Raw genomic sequence first — 20367 nt, 5'->3', positions numbered from 1 at the left:
CGCCTCCTGCTCCGGTTTCTGCTGAGGACGAGTTTGAGGTAGAGAACATTCTTGCCACCAAAAAGGGTAAGAGGAAAGACCTTTTTTCTAGTAGATTGGAAGGGGTTTGGTCCTGAGGAGAGAACGTGGGAGCCCCGGGAGAACATCCATGCCCCTCTTATCCTAGCTAAATTTCTGTCTGGCCTAAAAAAGGGGGGGCCTAAAGGGGGGGGGTACTGTAGCGCCGGCGTCCCTGCCCTCTGCTAGGCAGGGACGCTGTTCCCCTCACCTCTCTGCTCCGTGCCCGGCGTCCTCCTCCCGCTCTGCTGGCAGCGCGCGCTCCTTCCCGGCCACTGTGCTTAGGGCGCGCGCGCTCTCCCTCCCTCTTAAAGGGGCCGCGCGCGCCGTCCTAAGGAGTCCCCGGCCAATGGCCGGAGGACTTCACCATATATAAGGCACCTCCTCCAAAATGGAGGTGCCCGAGCAATGTTGTTGCACTGTTCACTACTCTGCTTCAGCCCTCAGGTCCCGTTGCCAGTTACCTGCCAGATACCTGCCTGATTATCTATTACCTGCCTGCTAGTCTGAGGTCCGACGGTCTGCCTTACTACTCCTGTCAGTCTGTCTAAGGACCCGCCTGTCCGCTCACCTGGGAGCGCACTTCAGCCACCTGTCTGCTTGCCTGAGGTCCGACGGTCTGCCTTCCAACTCCTGTCAGTCTGTCTATGGACCAGCTTGCCTGCTCACCTGGGAGCACACATCTGCTACCTGCCTGCTAGCCTACCTGGAGGCTCCGCCGTCACGTGCTGTGACCACCTGCCTGTCCAGTGACTCCTGCCCGCTCACCTGGGAGCGCTCATCTGCTGCCTGTCTGCTAGCCTACCTGGAGGCTCTGCCGTCACGTGCTGTGACCACCCGCCTGTTCAGAGACTTCTGCCCGCTCACCTGGGAGCGCTCATCTGCCGCCTGTCTGTTGGTCTTCCTGGAGGCTCCGCCGTCACATGCTGTGACCACCCGTTCATCCAGAGACTCTCGTCTGCTCACCTGGGAGCTCACGTCTATCATCAGCCGCCACAGGTCGTACCAACCCTTTACCCAGAGACTGCCCCGGTCACTTGCCGTGACCATCTGCCCGTTCATCCAGAGACTGTCCCGGTCACCTGCTGTGACTTCCTGCCCGTCTTCCCTGGTCGCCACCCGCTCCCTTACAAGGACCGCCTCCTTGTATAGTAGCTCAGAGGTTCCGCCTCCCAGACCCGTTACAGTATGTCTCTTTTGCTTGAAACATAATCCCAATAGGTCAATTGAGTCCCAAAAAAAGCACACCAAAAATATTACTTGTTTCACAGACTGCAGGTGGACTACATACAGCTACCTAAGGTGGATAATTATTAATACATCCTGGTATGCATCAATCTCTTCCCTTGGTTGTCTGAAGCTTGGGCCATGACCAAAGTTAACACAAAAGAAAAAAAATTGATAAGTGAGGTGGCTTACAGCTATGGGGTACCCAAAACCATAGAGAGTGACAGAGGCTCCAACTTAACTGGAGAACTGATTAAACAGATCATGGCCACTTTGGGGATCGAACAGGCTTTCTATGTTCCCTTTCACCCACAAACTAGTGGGAGGTAGAACGCCTTAATGGTACTCTGAAATTAAAAATCCATAAGTGCATGGAGGAAACACTTGTCCTGGGTGGATTGCTTGCCCACTGTATTGTATTCAGTTAAGACCGCCCCAATGGGTAGAGAGAAGCTGTCCCCATATGAAATACTGTTTAGTATTGTCCCCAAGACAGGGTTGTATTTCCCGCAGCAGCTGCAGGCATCGAACAGTTCCCTCACTAAATATGTCTTGGAGTTTAACATTCAACTGTTACTCATAACAGTGTTCTTTCCTCCATTCTAGACCCCAACTGCATAAGTGGCATACACATTGGTACCAGCATACTGGGTTGTAGTCAAGAGACATTAAGAGACCACTGGAATCCAGATATAGTGGCCCATTTCAAGTACTACTGCCCACTGCCACTTTTGTCAAGCTACAAGGCAAAGATACTTGGATCCACACCAGCCACTTAAAAAACAAACAAACAAAAAAAAAAAGGTCCTGAACCCTGGAGCAGCAAAGATGATGACCCTGTCCTTTTGGGCCATGCTGATGGCAATTGCATCCCTTGCCCCAACTCTCTAAAAGTACTAAAGGAGGAGAGGACTGGGACAACAAACTGATAACCACTAGCAAGTCCTACTGCGAGACATGAACTCTAAAGACAATACTAACAACTGCTGGACATGCACCCATAGCCCAATATCCCTCTGATACTATGCCATATCTTGCAGTGCCCCTAATCCCTTATGATGCTTTCAACTATAGTGGTTTCCACAAAGACTTTTGATACTGCCCGTTACAATAGAGGAAACCTCACAAGCAGCCATGTGGTTCCGGTACAGATTGTGGCGTGGGTGGAGACCCATATTACAGATAATTATTATGGGTAGCTTAAAATGTTAGTATTTATTATCATAGCGCCATTTATTCCATGGCACTTTACATGTGAGAAAGGGGTATACATGCTGAAAACAATTACAATAACCTTGAATAAAATGTGACAGCAACTGGTACAGGAGGAGCGAAGATAGGTGAGGGTAGGGCTGGTCATGCAGCTGTATGGTGGAGCGGTGGTTACTGCAGGTTGTAGGCTTGTCGGAAGAGGCAGGCATTCAGGTTCCTTTTGAAGGTTTCCACGGTAGGCGAGAGTCTGATATGTTGGTGTAGAGCATTCGAGAGTAGGGGGGGATGCACGGGAGAAATCTTGTATGCGATTGTGGGAAGAGGAGATAAGAGGGGAGTAGCGAAGGAGATCTTGTTAGGATCGGAGGTTGCGTGCGGGTATGTACCGGGAGACTAGGTCAGAAATATGTGAAGGAGACAGGTTGTGAATGGCTTTGTATGCCATGGTTAGGGTTTTGAACTGGAGTCTCTGGGTAATGGGAGAGCCAGTGAAGAGATTGACAGAGAGGAGAGGCCGGGGAACAGGGGGGGGGGGGGGAACGACAGGTGGATTAGTCAGGCAGCAGAGTTTAGGATAGACTGGAGGGGTGTGAGAGTGTTGGAAGGGAGGCCACAGAGAAAGAGGTTGCAGTAGTTGATGTGGGAGATGAGGGCATGCACTAGTGTTTTTGCAGATTCATGGTTGAGGAATGTGCAGATCCTGGAGATATATTTTTAAGTTGGAGTCGGCAGGAAGTGGAAAGGGGTTGGATATGTGGTTTGAAGGAGAGGTCAGAGTCCAGGGTTACCCCAAGGCAGCGAGCTTGCGAGACTGAGGAGAGTTGACAGGCATTGATATATATGTCTGTTGGGGGGTTCAGTGAGATGGCGGAAAGATTAATTATGTTTTATCCATGTTAAGTTTTAGAAATCTAGCAGAGAAGAAGGATGAGATAGTGGATAGACATTATGGGATTTTTGTTAGTAGGGAGGAGATATCGGGACCAGAGAGGTAGATCTGTGTGTCATCAGCACAGAGGTGATACTGAAAGCCATGGGACTCTATGAGCTGTCCCAGGCCAAAGGTGTAGATGGAGAAGAGCAGGGGTCATAGAACAGAACCTTGGAGAACACCGACAGATAGGAAGCGAGATGAGGAGGTGGTGTGCGAGTGGGAGACACTGAATGTCTGGTCTCTTAGGTATGAGGAGATCCAGGATAGGGCCAATGGTCCACTGTGTCGAAGGCAAATGACAAGTCCAGGAGGAGAACAGTAGTCTCGCTTGGATTTGGCAGTTAGTTGGTCATTGGCGAGTCAGTGCAGTTTCAGTAGAATGGTGGGGTCGGAAACCAGATTGTAGGCGGTCGAAGAGGGAGCAGGAGGATAGGTGGGAGGGCAGTTCAGAATGGACTTGTTGTTCCAGTAGTTTGGAGGCATAGGGGAGAAGTGATATGGGGCGAAAGCTAGTCAGAGAGGAAGTGTGAAGGGAGGGCTTTTTGAGGATGTTTGAAGCATGAGGGGAAGACGCCAGTTGTTAGTGACAGGTTAAAAGGGTGGGTTAGGGTTGGGATGAAGATAGTGGTAAGGTTGGGGATGAGGTGGGACGGGATTGGGTCAAGTTTACAGGTGGTGAAGTGTGATTTGGAGAGTAAAGAGGAAAGTTGATCTTCTGTAATGATGGAGAAGGTGGTCTTGGAGGAGGAGGGTTGAGTGGATATGAGTAGGAGCTGTGGGGACTTTAGGCAAATGCTTTGTCTGATGGTGTCAATCTTCTGCTTGAAGAATGAGGCAAAGTCTTCAGCTGAAATACGAGAAGAGGGAGGAGGCACTGGAGGACAGAGTATGTGCGAGGGGGGCAACAGAATTGAGAGCTGAGGCTGTTGTGTTGTATAAAGTGGCAACAACGTCTGCATCGTGTAAGGAACTAATGTCTGTAAGAGGGAGAAGCTTAGAGGCAGCCGAGAGGGAAATATCAATGGTGATGTTGAAGTTGTCCATGAGGATAGTGGGAATGTCAGCAGAGAGGAAATGAAGTAGCCAGGTGGTGAAGTGGTCAAAGAAGGTGGTGGCTGACCCTGGGGGGCGGTAAATGACAGCCAGTTGGAGGGGGAGTAGATGCGTACACAGTGCACCTCAAAAGAGGGGAGAGTAACAGGGCAGCAGTGGGATTTGAGTGAAGGAGCAGTTATCTGATAGGAGGAAACCTACTCCTCCACCATGCTTGCCATTGGAGCTGGGGGGTGGGAAAGGTGGAATCCACCATACGAAAGTGCAGCAGGAAAGGCTGTGTCGGAGGGGGTGAGCCAGGTTTCAGTGATGCCGAGGAAGGAAAGCTTGGTAGTGATGAAGAGATCGTGAATGTAGGAAAGTATGTTGCAGACAGAGTGAACGTTCTGTAGAGCTCCTGTTAGAGAGACTGCGGAAGCGGGGGCTGGGTGGATGGGTATAAGGTTAGAAGGGTTGCGAGAGTTTGTGATAGATCGTGGAAGTGACTGTGGGGATGGGGTGAGGAGGACCAGGATTTGGGGAGATATTGCCAGCAGTGAGGAGGAGCAGAGAAAGTGTTAGGTGGGAGCAGGAGAGGGCATGAAATTGCTGTCTGTGCTTAGAGACACAGGATTGAATGTTGAGGAATAGTTCAGAGGAAGAGGAGAGATGAATGGGGAGGATGGAGGGAGAGATGAAGAGTTCATTACTAGGTGTAAGGATTAGGGGTGGTTGTAAAAAGTGAAGGATTAAGGGGGTGAGAGTGAAAACAAAGAAACATTGTTTACTGTGACTTAGTATCCAGTTCCCTTCAGGTTCAATTGAGGTATAATTCATATCTCACACTTATGCAATGGACACACTTAAAGCGATGGACATAGACTAAAAAGTCTAACAGACTCCTAGTTCACAATATACTTGCTACAGAATGCATTCAGCTGTGAACCAGAGAGGAGTGGTCTGTGCTTGACCAGCTGATTACGGCTGAGCCACATGCTGGATATTCAAAGGTCAAGTAAACAGTCATAAATAAGAGTGGGGGGATAGTAATTGTTAGTTAAAAAACATACCATTAGTATGAGCTAGACCTAGTAAAAGTTAAATTTATAACATACAGGGGGGGGGCTAAGAAGCTTCCAGTAGGTGAGATTCCAGTAAAAGAACTTAAGTTAAGCCTGCAATGCCCACACTCCGAGGACAAAGAATGGTGTGAGAGCACTTCTATGATTTGTGATAAAGAAAAAAAGGGGAAGCATATCCTATAAGGTGGATGGAACACTTTAAGGTGGAAATTACTCAACCTGTCAGGTTGTGCTCGCAGGCACAACTCTGCACAAGTAGGAAATAAGACGTTCCCTGAGGGCTGCAGCTTCACCCACTGGGTACCAACGGAAGTCCAGAAATTGAGATGACAGATGATGGGAATGGGTGATCAATAGCGATGCCCAGGAACCGATGCCACAAAGGAGTGATCTTTAAAATCTGTATTTATTTGCTACGTGTTTCGAGCCTCATCAGGCAAAAATATATATAAAAAGACATCTTACTTACAGACTATTAGATACACCCACCAGGGTGTTCCCTGACAAATCAGGTGCTCACATTCATTAATTGGTAGCTGTGCTGCGTGTCTCTATACAAACCAGAGACTCTTAAAATGTCAAATGACTAAAATACACATATGAAATACAAATATATATACAAATAAACATATTACCAATAAACTGACCACTGGGTAATAACATCTATCACATGCACAATTTTGATATATAGCAGCTAGATGAAGCCACAAAAATTGCAAGTTCCATTTCAAATACTTATATATGTTTCATTCCCAGACAATGACTCCCAGGTTTTGGACTATGTTTGTAACCTCTGGAGGAGAAAAGGAGAAAAAAAACAAAAATCAAAAAACAAAACAAAAAAAAGCCCAGCTAACCAGTGTTATCTATACATTAATTTAACCCATCTGGTTTCAGTTTGGAAAGTTTAAAAATCCAATAGGACTTTATTGATGAGCGTTTGTAATCTATTAGGTGTGTTCCTTTTCACATTGCGTCTCATGTTGCCGCAGAGACAGTTTTTTCCATTACAACGGTAAGAACCCATAATCCCAGAGGATGTAAGTGGGTTTGTTGAACACAAACTTTTAGAGCTGTTCAAATCTTATTCTACTAGGGTCAACATGATTTTTTAAATTCCTATTTCGACGAAATATAATACTGGGATGATCGGAGATGTTCCCCGATAAGATCGGATCATTGAGATCCCTCACAAATGTTTCAGCTTCCCCAGAGGTACAGATCCAAATGATGAATAAGTCATAAGTGAGCAGAAAATAGACACCATCAGACAAAGCTTTTGCCTAATGTCCCATCAGCCCTTCCTCCTCCAAAACTAGCTTCTCCGCCATTACGGACAATCAACTCTGCTCTTTACTCTCCAAATCACACCTCACCACCTGTGAACTTGACCCAATCCTGTCCCACCTCATCCCTAACCTTACCACTATGCTCCTCCCAATCCTAACCCATCTTTTCAACCTGTCACTAACAACTGGTGTCTTCCCCTCATGCTTCAAACATACCTCGATCACACCCATCCTCAAAAAGCCATCCCTTGACCCATCCTCTCTGACTAGCTGTCGCCCCCATATCACTTCTCCCTTACGCCTCCAAACTACTGGAACAACACCTCCGTTCTAAACGGTCCTCCCACCTCTCCTCCTGCTCCCTCTTTGACCGCCTACAATCTGGCTTCCGACCGCACTACTCCACTGAAACGGCCCTGACTAAAGTCACCAACGACCTACTTACTGCCAAAACCAAGCGACACTACTCTGTCCTCCTCCTCCTGGACCTGTCATCTGCCTTTGACACAGTCGACCATTCCCTCTTACTACAGACTCTATCATCTCTTGGTATCATGGACTTGGCCCAATCTTGGATCTCCTCATACCTAACAGACAGGACATTCAGCATCTCCCACTTGCACACCACTTCCTCATCTCGTCCCCTATCTGTTGGTGTCCCCCAAGGTTCAGTTCTAGGACCTCTGCTCTTCTCCATCTAAACCTTTGGCCTGGGACAGCTCATAGAGTCTCACGGCTTTCAGTATCACCTCTATGCTGATGACACACAGATCTACCTCTCTGGACCTGATATCTCTTCACTACTAACCAAAATCCCACAATGTATGTCCGCTATTTCATCCTTCTCTAACAGATTTCTAAAACTTAACAGGGACAAAACTGAATTAATCATCTTTCTACCGTCTCACTCAATCTCCCCAACTACATAGTAACATAGTTTTTAAGGTTGGAGGAAGACTAAGTCCATCTAGTTCAACCCATAGCCTAACATGTTGATCCAGAGGAAGGCAAAAAAAAAACCCTATGTGGCAAACACTAAGCTCCACATTGGGGAAAAAAATTCTTTCCTGACTCCATACGGCAATCAGACTAGTTCTCTGGATCAATGCCCTATCAAGGAATCTAGTACATATAACCTGTAATATTATACTTTTCAAGAAAGGCATCCAGGCCCTTCTTAAATTTTAGTAGTGAATCACTCATTACAACATCATGTGGCAGAGAGTTCCATAGTCTCACTGCTCTTACAGTAAAGAATCGGCGTCTGTGATCATGAGTAAACCATCTATCCTCCAGACGTAGAAGATGCCCCCTTGTCCCAGTCTCAGGCCTCAGAGTAAAAAGATCAGTAGAAAGGTCTTTGTACTGTCCCCTCATATACTTGTACATAGTAATAAGATCACCCCTAAGCCTTCGTTTTTCCAAACTAAATAACCCCAAGTGTAATAACCTGTCTTGGTATTGCAGACCCCCAGTCCTCTACACCTTGGTCGCTCTTCTCTGCACCCGCTCCAGTTCAGCTATGTCTTTCTTATACACCGGAGACCAGAACTGTACACAGTATTCTAAGTGTGGTCGCACTAGTGACTTGTATAGAGGTAAAATTATGTTCTCCTCATGAGCATCTATATGCCTCTTTTAATGCATCCCAATAAATGCATTGGGATGCATTATTTTAACTAACCTATTCATCAAAGTCAATGGCTGCCCACTTTCCCCAGTCCCGCAAGCCTGAAGCTTCGGGGTAACCCTGGACTCTAACTTCTCCTTCAAACCACATATCCAAGCTCTTTCCACTTCCCACCGACTCCAACTCAAAAATATCTCCAGGATCCGCACATTCCTCAACCACAAATCTGCAAAAACACTAGTGCACGCCCTCATCATCTCCCGCCTCGACTACTGCAACCTCTTGATCTGTTGCCTCCCTTCTAACACTCTCGCACCTCTTTAATCTATCCTAAACTCTGCTGCCCGACTAATCCACTTGTCCCCCCGCTATTCCCCAACCTCTCCTCTCTGTCAATCCCTTCACTGGCTCCCCATTGCCCAGAGACTCAAGTTCAAAACCCTAACCATGGCATACAAAGCCATCCACAACCTGTCTCCCCCATATATCTGTGACCTAGTCTCCCGGTACTTACCTACACGCAACCTCCGATCCTCACAAGATCTCCTTCTCTTCTTCTCTCTTATCTCTTCCTCCCACAATCGCATACAAGATTTCTCCCATGCATCCCCCCTACTCTGGAACTCTCTACCCCAACACAGACTCTCGCCTACCGTGGAAACCTTCAAAAGGAACCTGAAGACCCACCTCTTCTGACAAGCCTACAACCTGCAGTAACCCTCTCTCCTCCATTCGCTGCATGACCAGCTCTAACCTCACCTACTGTACCCTCACCCATCCCCTGTAGATTGTGAGCCCTCGTTGGCAGGGTCCTCGCTCCTCTTGTACCAGTTGCCGACTTGTATTGTTTAAAATTTATGGTAATCATTTGTGCTGTGTATATCCCTTTCACATGTAAAGCGCCATGGATTGAATGGCGCTATAATAAATAATATATCTTTTGTAGAAGTGGATGTGGCCCACCGGTAGGGGGGGGGGGGGCTGAGTGATGTGCACAGACTCAAATAGACCCATGAACAGGTTCGCATAACTGTGTGCATCGTACAGCCCCTCGGCTGCCGGTAGGCCACACTCTCAAAAGAGAACACATTGTGTTCAAGTACAAATTTAATGCTGTCAACCAAAAAGATGACTGAAGGTCAGACTTGGAGTCCTGATGAGGATAGTCAAAAGGTTCCTAGAATTAGCTGTCCCAATGAATGAAATATTCACAGTAGTATTGATCAGAGGGATCTTTCTTGAGCTTGATATAATAATTCTCATCACTGTCGATCCTTTGGCCTTCTTTGGAGGTAGCATTCTCTGTTGAGAATGACCACCCCTCCATCCTTATCAGCTGCCTGGATGATTATATGGGGATTGTTCTTAAGTCGCTCCAAGGTGATAAGTTCACCTCTTGTGAGGTTGTTTCTATAAATTTTACTGGGCATAGACCCAAGTTCTCTTTGTATGAAATGGTGGAATGTTACAATATGACTCGCTTTCTGATGATGTGGGTAAAAGTGAGACTTGGGACGAACATCCACATGTAAAGCTGGAATTTCACTGTTGGGCTCCAATTGTAAGGAGCTAGGAGAACCTGAAATATAGGGTTGCGTCTTCTTTTTCAGGAAATGACGATTGATGGTCAATTTCTTGTTAAAATCCAAGAATAAATTACAGGCCTCTTGAGTAATCGGACCTCCGCTTGATCTAGGACATGGTCCGATAAATTTAAGTATTCTTAGCTCCTGTTTCTTTCGGGACTTTTTTCTTTTTGAGCTGGAATTGTATCAAGTCCCCCCCCCTACACCCCCTGTATCGGCTTTTCTTATTTGTGGACGATTGGGGTTCGGGGCATTTATCAGCGGAAAAAAAGATGTGATCTTTTTAAGATTAGTCTTTGGTTTAGCATTGGGCATGCCCTTATTGGATCTAGAATCCTTCAAAAGGGTACCAACGGATGAATGAAGTGGTTTGAAAATAGCAGACCATCCAACGGATTCTTGGGGGTCTCCCTATCCCTACTGGGTTTGTGAATGCCAGTGGGAGGATGGGCTACTGTAGAGAGAGGAATACAACCTTCAACGGCCCCTGATGAATCTTCCAAAAGTGGATTTGAAGATGGGGGCCCAATGGGAATTATTGAGATCATACTGTTTAATGTCCTTTGTGTGGAATCAAGATCCCCACTACTATGAATGATCAGAGGGCTGGGACCAAAGGTGTTGGAAACAACTGCACAACCCAATGTGTTGTGCCTACTGTTTTGGGTCAATGTCATCAACCAGCATTCCCAGAGATAAAGTGCGATCCAGTGTCTCGACTAAATTCATGTACTGTGAGAAAAGATAGATCAATATCAGTGTCTGTTGCTTCAGATATGATTACTTCGGATTAGTATAGTGGAACTGTGTGTAGTGTTGGACCCCTCGCCTGATGAAGGAGTAACTGAAATGTGTACTCCTCCCAAGGGCATTAGGAAGAATGATTTTACCTTGAGTTTGTGTCACTTGAAGGATAATTGGGAGAAGAGGATACCAAACCAGGTCCCTTCCCATTTGAACATTTATGTGAAGCTTTAAATGTGAATTGCTGCTTAATTGAGTTGACAAATGTGAAGGAAGAATAAGTAGCAATCGATTTTGAATATGAGGAAGACCCGCTCCTGTTGTGTGATATATTACTGGGATCACTTTCCAGTTTGGATTGTGCCAAGGAACTAGATGTGTGGCCTGATGGATCAGATGGGGGGAGTTCCAAAATAACCTTGGGAAATGTTTTTGGTACAGAGGGAAGTATTACAGGTTACATTGAACCTTGTGTTCTTATGGAATGGTCCTTCCCCTACAGTATGGTAAAGATGGCTTTTGTATGTTAACAATTGCCCGGATTTATAACCATCCCGATCCCTCGAAAATATTTTAAAAAAAATTATGAACTTTTTTGATCAAATTTGCTCAATCTGAACCCAACATTACTGTTCAATTGTTTGAATTCTTGTGTCAAAAAAAATGAGTCAAGGCTTCCCTGACTCCTCGAATTTTCATCATGGTGTCTGAAGTTATAGATTAACATTTGGAAATTAATTTAGTAATCATACCATGGGAACATTGCAACATATAACGGTCCCAATCCTGTTTAAAGGAGGGATCCTCCTTGAATGTGGATGTAAAGGGCATTCTCAAACCTCTTGGGCAAATATTGTTTTGTACACTGCTCAAAAAAATAAAGGGAACACTCAAATAACACATCCTAGATCTGAATGAATGAAATATTCTCATTGAATACTTTGTTCTGTACAAAGTTGAATGTGCTGACCACAAAAATCACACAAAAATCAATGGAAATCAAATTTATTAACCAATGGAGGCCTGGATTTGGAGTCACCCCCAAAATTAAAGTGGAAAAACACACCACAGGCTGATCCAACTTTGATGCAATGTCCTTAAAACAAAACAAGTCAAAATGAGGCTCAGCATTGTGTGTGGCTTCCACGTGCCTGTATGACCTCCCTACAATGCCTGGGCATGCTCCTGATGAGGTTGCAGATGGTCTCCTGTGGGATCTCTTCCCAGACCTGGACCAAAGCATCCGCCAACTCCTGGACAGTCTGTGGTGCAACGTGACGTTGGTGGATGGAGCAAGATATGATGCCCCAGATGTGCTCAAACGGATTCAGGTTTGGGGAACGGGCGGGCCAGTCCATAGCTTCAATGCCTTCATCTTGCAGGAACTGCTGACACTGCTCCCACATGAGGTCTGGCATTGTCCTGCATTAGGAGGAACCCAGGGCCAACCGCACCAGCATATGGTCTCACAAGGGGTCTGAGGATCTCATCTCGGTACCTAATGGCAGTCAGGCTACCTCTGGCGAGCACATGGAGGGCTGTGCGGCTCTCCAAAAGAAATGCCACCCCACACCATTACTGACCCACTGTCAAACCGATCATGCTGAAGGATGTTGCAGGCAGCAGATCGCTCTCTACGGCGTCTCCAGACTATCACATGTGCTCAGTGTGAACCTGCTTTCATCTGTGAAGAGCACAGGGCGCCAGTGGCAACTTTGCCAATCCTGGTGTTCTTTCACAAATGCCAAGTGTCCTGCACGGTGTTGGGCTGTAAGCCCAACACCCATCTGTGGAAGTCGGGCCCTCATACCACCCTCATGGAGTCGGTTTCTAACAGTTTGTGCAGACACATGCACATTTGTGGCCTGCTGGAGGTCATTTTGCAGGGCTCTGGCAGTGCTCCTCCTGTTCCTCCTTGCACAAAGGCGGAGGTAGCGGTCCTGCTGCTGAGTTGTTGCCCTCCTACGGCCCCCTCCATGTCTCCTGGTGTACTGGCCTGTCTCCTGGTAGCGACTCCAGCCTCCGGACACTGCACTGACAGACATAGCAAACTTTCTTGCCACAGCTCGCATTGATGAGTCATCCTGGATGAGCTGCACTACCTGAGCAACTTTTGTGAGTTCTAGAGTCCGTCTCATACTACCACGAGTGTGAAAGCACAACCAAACATTCAAAAGTGACCAAAACATCGGCCAGAAAGCATTTGGTACTGAGATTGGGTCTGTGGTCCCCACCTGCAGAACTTATATATATATATATATATATTTATTAATTATACTCAAAAACATGACATCCAGAATGTGTTGGATTTCCATTTTGGAGAGATCTTCCAATTGAATAAATAACTGGGTGAGGTTTTTGTTTTTCATTTGGCTCATATATCTATCACTATGTAATAAACTATGTAAGTGGCAAAAAAACTGTTTTCAACAACAACATACTAAATAACATTTGTGCAGTCTATGAATTTGTTCTAAGAAATAGAATTGCCTCCATCAGATCCTCCTTCATAGGATGACCTCAAATCTGACCTAATAATTTTAAGGCTAGAGAACAACCTCTCTACCCTAACTTGGGTTGGAGGCAAAGCCGTAACCATATTGTCAACATCTCTAACAATTTCCGGGTATAAAGGAATTGCCTCATGCACAGTCCGTTTTGATGAACGGTTGAATTTTTCTATTTCTTTGAGAGCAAGTGAAACATTTTGCTGAAATATGGTCAATCTGCTTGCTATAGGAGACGGAGTGAAATCTTTTTACTTGCGGCAACGCTTTGCCTGCTCCATGTCATCCAAATACTTGTCAAAGTCAAACTCCTCATCTGATGAGGATGAAGATATGGCAGCAGTAGCACTATCAGGACCCAAGCCCCCTTGCGCCTGGCAGTCCTCCTGTAGGCCACTCATCCTAACTGCTACCTCAGTCAGAGCTTCTTTTCCTTTAGTTAGCTGTTGATCATCAATCAGTATACGATGACTTGGGTCCACATAAACAGCTGCCATTAACATTTTATTTTCCAATAGCTGTGTCTCTCTCCGTTTCATTGAAGCAGAAATGCCATCAGCGATTAAACCTCCTCCTTGGGACAGGCAAAATAGCAAGTTCTTCCACTCTCTTATGAAAATGCCAGGAGTTAAATCCTCAGCTTGTAATTTTTTAGTCACGGTAAATGGGTGATTAAGCAATTCCTTCAATTCAGCCACCTGTGTCCATTAACCTTCATTTAGGGATACCTGAGGGTTCGCCATATCTATAAGAAACGGTTTTAGTTTAAGCAATCACTCAATCATTAAATAAGTGCTGCCCCACCGAGTGGCTTGACCAACAATTGCCCCTTTCCCAGCACGTCTCCAAGATGGAATCAACTTTAGGGGTTCTGGCGGCAATGACCAATTTCCTCACTTTTCCAATCAGATTTCCAGCATGTCCTTCTTGCAGACTCTCTCTTATTGCCAGCTTCAGCGTGTGCACAACACAGCGCATGTGATGAATAGGAAAGTGTTTTGAAGCAGCTTCAACAAGATCTATTTCTAAAGTATAATTTTGCTGTTCTTCTGTTGTAATATCTGTTTGTTCCTCAGTTACATGAACAGTACTGTGGCCTTCCATCTCAAACATACTGAATCCTAAATTGTCTGGTACAATGGCAAGAACCTGTTCTTTCTTGAGTTCGTAATCTTGCAGAACTTTTTCCACTAAGGCCTGGAGAAACTGGCTGGTGTGATGAGCTTTAATATCTTTTACTGCCAGTGTCTTGGTAACAATTTCTTTGTTGTCACAAACATATCGAACATTGATGGCAAAATAGTTCACTCTGTGATGTGTGCAGGCATCCATTTTAAGAAACATGAAGCGTCTTTTGAGAGTCTTGTTAAGATCTTCCTTTTGTTTAAGGGCTTCTTCAGTCACTAATTTTCTAATACTTTCTCTTCCCAGAGAAACACCAAGTTTGCGGGCCATTTCTCTATTACGAGCTGTAAAAGCTGGTCGAGCAAATAATGATAATGGTACAGTGTCCTTCACAACAAGCTGTATGAGCTGTCTTTTAAACATATCTGCTGTCATTGTTACAGTAACTTTGTCACTTACAAATATCTTGTTAATGATGTTTGAGATGCTCTTTCCTCCTCCTTTGCCTGGCAGGAAGTTCTGGGCGCGGGGTTCTTTGTGCTGCTGTTATCTTTCTCAGTCACAGCTTTGAAAACTTCTGGGTGGAAGCGTTGTAAATGTCTTTATATTGGAAGCTCTTGTAGAAGCATTTTTATCACTGCCTGAGTATGCACTGATTTTGGCATCACAGCATTTGTTTTCCTCTGGGTCATTTGTCATACATTGACACAAAATATTTTTCATCTTGAGTCACTGTGAAATGCTCAAATACAGCTGACTTAATGGGGAGCTTCTTAGACATTTTGTAATCATAAAAATTCACTCAAAATAATTTTGTCCTATAAAATAAAATAATGTATATTATAATTCCAGCAAGAACAGGGAACCATGTACAGTGGGAAAAATAAGAATTTTATACACTGACAATTTTTCAAGATTTCCCACCTACAAAGAATGGAGAGGTCTGCAATTGTACACTTCACCTGTGAGAGACAGACTAAAAAAAATCCAGAAAATCACATTGTATGATTTAAATAATATGCATTTTATTGCATGAAATACGTATTTGATACAATAGAAAAACAGAACTTAATATTTGGTACAAAAACCTTTACAGAGGTCAGACGTTTCCTGTAGATTCTGTCTTTCACAGGTGAAGTGTACCTATGATTAAACATTTCAGACCTCTCCATTCTTTGCAGGTGGGAATCGACAGTGTATCAAATACATACTTTCCCCACTGTATAATTTTAGATAGAAATAAAACAAACTTTGCATAAATCAATAGTACAGATGACAAATATAAAGTTTGTAAAATATATTAGATAGCTTTACTTTGAATTTCCAATCTCAGGCTTTTCTTAGGGTACAGCTCACTAAATGCTTCAGTCTATGAAGAGGGGAGGAGGGTGGGAGCAAGTTTGTTGTGCATCATACTCCAGGAACAAAGAAACTGATAACAGAGCTAATAACTTGATGTTTTAGCTTCTATACCTATACAAGTCCTCATAAGTCCTCATCAATCCTGTTGCTGTATTTTCCCTGTATATTGTATAGAAGCTAGCTTCACAAAATTATACGAGCTCAAAGAAAAAACAAACAAGCATCAAGCATACAGAGAGAACATATAGTATACTGGACGATTGATTTATGCACAGTTTATTGAAAGTTTAAATATGCTTTAAGTAGTAATTACCTTAATCTTGTCATCCTGTTCACTCTAGCAATTCTTCTGAGATGAGTGCAGGCCTTCCTTCTTTCTGAGTGTTTACTTTTTACCCTTGTCTGTAGAGGAGAAGCTTTACTGGTGCTGGAGTGCAGCAGTGACATATCTCAGCTAAGACAAAGCCTAGATCCTCAGGCCTACATTCACACCATGGGCGTAGCCAGGATCAAAACTAGGTGGGGGGGGGGGGGGGGCGGAACCTCATACTATTCCGCAGAATCTCATACTGCAAACCTCAGCGGCTGCAGAACCTCATACTGCACACCCCTACACTTGAAAATAAAGCCTGCACCTTAAGAAGATGTGGTGAATGCAGTCTATTTATTCAAACTATCAATTGATGTTGATGTGTTACTGAAGACTAGCAATGCCTGTCCTGGGCGTCCTTTTGGGCAGCTATGAGGTGTACCTGACTGGTGCTAAAAAAAAAAAAGGAGTGTTAGTCTGTGTGGTACCCGGCTTTCATTCTTTATGGTACAGATAAGAGATGGGTAAACAGAGATAGATAGATAGATGGAGGGATGGAGGGATGGATGGAGGGATAAATGAAAGGATAGATCGAGTGTGATACACAGATGACATCTACAGACAGCAAATAGTACATTGCACATATAGTTCACACATTGTACAGAGAGCACATAATAATCACCTACAATATTAGCATTAGTTACCTTCCTGTGACAGAGATGAGCAGTAGTACTTTCACTCTCTCATTTTCTCCAGCTCGGGGCCCAGGAATCGGATCCTGTGCAGGGCAGGCACCCCTCCCCCTCCTCTCTCTGGTGAATATGGCAGAAGACAGGACAGAGGAGGGGAGATCGCCCCCTGGAGTCTGGAGCCGATACAGGACGGGGGCACTGCAGCATACAAGTGAGTTTTGATAGGTGCGTGCCCCTGCTTCAGGGGTGGGGGGGGGGCAGCTGCCCCCCTCCCCTGCCCCTCGCTGGCTACAGCCAAGATTCACGCACGGCGTTTTTTCAGATCCATTTTTTGCAGTAAAATGCAGTGACTCTGGGATTCCCAGCAAAGTCAATGGGTTTCAAGATAGGACATTCAGACACATCGTTTTGTGAGGATCCGTTTTTGGGCTCAAAAACGGATCCTCACAAAGAATGAGCATGTCATTTTGTGCGGCGTTTTTCTAATCTGCTTTTGCTATTGAAAACATTATCTATGAGCTGAAAAACCTTTCAGGTGATGCGTTTTTTTAAAAAGCTGATCAGCTTTTGCAGTGGAAAAATGTATCCTCAAAAAGCGCAGCAAAAACGCTGTGTGTGAATGTAGCCTTAGATCAGGAATAGAACAGCCATTTATAGGACATTTCATAACTTTCCCAATTTCCTATGAAAAAATATTCAGCATTCTGCATTGAACTACTGTACCCAATTTATTATATATTTTAGGAGTCGGTTCATTTTATACCGACTCCACGACTCCGACTCCACAGCCCTGTTATTTTTACAATTGGTAGATCTCTCCAAAATGGAAATCGAACAATCTTATGTATAGCACCATGGAATCAATGGCTCTATATAAATAAATAATAATATATATTTGTATTTCATATGTGTATTTTAGTCAATTGCCATTTTAAGAGTCTCTGGTTTGTATAGAGACACGCAGCACAGCTGGCAATTAATGGATGCGAGCACCTGACTTGTTAGGGAACACCCTGGTGGGTGTATATATTGGCCTTTAAGTTAAATGTATTTTTATATATATTTTTGTCTGATGAATAGGCTAGAACAGCCTCAAAAAAGCGTAGCAAATATAAATTTTCAAGATCACTACTTTTTGGCATTGTTTCCTGGGAAGTGCTATTGATCTTCCAGTCCCATCATCCGTCATCTGATTTGTGATGATAGATGTTTTCAGAAAAATAACTGGAAATTTGGACAACAGTGAGTTGTGGTTTACAGATACTGCCCAGACTTTTGAACGATTGAACCCATTTAATTACCCTTCTGAGTCTAAGACATGCCGAAGAAATGAGGTGTTTCCAAAACAACCAAACCTCCGATGCAAGGACTTTTGACTTATATACGTTGTCTAGGGAGACCCGCTGACATCAATCCCTGCATACTGCCTAATGATTTAAATCTAGTATGGGGTCTCCAGGCCTATAAGGCTTCACCCGGGTGCAGAAGGAACCTGTACCTTAGCACGCCTTCAGCCTGCAACCTTCATACTTCTGCATGGTGACCTAGATATAAATGCTGCCCCCAAACATTCCCTATATAAACAAGCTGCACACAACCGCCCCAGACCAAACGGTACACCTCATATAGTGGAAATGGGGACAGGGAATTAGAGTATATTAATTTACCCTTTTATTACATAAATGTTGGTAATACTAGTGTATGTAACCGTTATAACTGGTATATTTGTTACGATGACACTATGTAAAGAGACGCGCCATATCAAACATCAAATGCCGACAGTTAACACATCGGCAAAATATCTCAGTGCTCCTACAGTAAACATACAGGTGCATCTCACTAAATTAGAATAGCATCAAAAAGTTACATTTATTTCAGTTTTTCAATACAAAAATTGAAACTCATTATACAGAGTCATTACAAACAGAGTGATCTATTTAAAGTGTTTATTTATGTTAATGTTGATGATTATGGCTTACAGCCAATGAAAACACAAGTCATTATCTCAGTAAATTAAAAAAAAATAACAAACACCCCTGCAAAGGCTTCCTAAGCGTTTAAAAAGGTCCCTTAGTCTGTTTCAGTAGGCTCCACAATCATGGGGAAGACTGCTGACTTGACAGATGTCCAGAAGGCAGTCATTGACACACTCCACAAGGTCCCAGAGTTGTAATTTTCATTTAGGCTATGTGCCCACGTTGCGGACCTGAAGCATATTTTTTACGCTTCTCCCTGGCGGGAAAATCGCATGCGGATATTACATGCGGTTTTCCCACCAGGTAGAAGCGTTTGTGAGGCGTCTTTGCATGCATTTCCGCATGCGGGTTATCAAGCACTTCTCCAAGCATCACTTGGAAAAGTGCTTGACAACTTGTTCAGAATGGTAAAAAAAAAAAAAAAAAAAAACTTTATACTCACCTTCTGATGCATTCTCTGCCCCGTCCGGAGGCTTGAGCGGCTCACGCTGTTGTGTGCAGGACCTGCGGTGACGTCATTGAGTCATGTGGTGGGTCACATGACTCAATGACGTGGCAGGTCCTTCAGGCAACAGCGCGACGGAGGGAAAACATCAGAAGATAAGTATAAACTTTATTTTATTCTTTTTTTTTTTACAGGTTCTTTGGTACCCAGGTCTGGATGAGAGTCTCCTCTCATCCAGACTTGGGTACCATCCGCACATTGATTACGCTGCGCTTCCGCAAAATTAATGAACATGCTGCGGATTTTTGACCGCAGCATATACGCTGCGGAAAAATCCGCAGCATGGGCATTGACATTGCGGAATGCCATTGGGGACCATGGGGTGCGGATATACATGCGTTTTTCAAGCGTTTACGCTGCGGAAATTCCGCAGCATATACGCTTGAAAAACGCTACGTGGGCACACAGCCTTAGAAATCAAGGTCCCACAGTCTGGAGGAAGAGTGGAGAGGCCACAATCCAAGCTGCTTGAGGTCTAGTGTAAAGTTTCCACAATCAGTCATGGTTTGGAGAGCCAAGTCATCTACTGGTGTAGGTCCACTGTGTTTTATCAAGACCAAAGTCAGCGCAGCCATCTACCAGGACATTTTTAGAGCACTTCATGCTTCTTTCTGCCAAAAAGCTGTTTGGAGATGGAAATTTCAATCTCCAGCAGGACTTAGCACCTGTCCAGACTGCCAAAAGTACCAATACCTGGTTTAAAAAATAATAGTATCACTTTGCTTGATTAGCCAGCAAACTCGCCTGACCTTAACCCCATAGAGAATTTATGGGGTACTGTCAAGAGGAAGATGAGAGACACCAGACCCACCAATGCCGACGAGCTGAAGGATGCTATCAAAGCAACCTGGGCTTCCATAACACCTCAGCAGTGCCACAGGCTGATCGCCTCCATGCCACGCTGCACTGATGCAGTAATTGCTGCAAAAGGAGCCCGACCAAGTATTGAGTGCAATTACTGAACATAAATTTCAGTAACATAGTTTTTAAGGTTGAAGGAAGACTAAGTCCATCTAGTTCAACCCATAACCCAACATGTTGATGCAGAGGAAGGCAAAAAAAAAACTCATGTGGCAAACACTAAGCTCCACATTGGG

Source organism: Phyllobates terribilis, unplaced genomic scaffold (assembly GCF_046119375.1).
Source record: "Phyllobates terribilis strain yellow unplaced genomic scaffold, ASM4611937v1 Scaffold_8__6_contigs__length_399053987, whole genome shotgun sequence".
NCBI lineage: Eukaryota > Metazoa > Chordata > Amphibia > Anura > Dendrobatidae > Phyllobates > Phyllobates terribilis.
The sequence above is the reverse complement of the archived record's forward strand: the minus strand, read 5'-3'. Positions refer to the sequence as shown.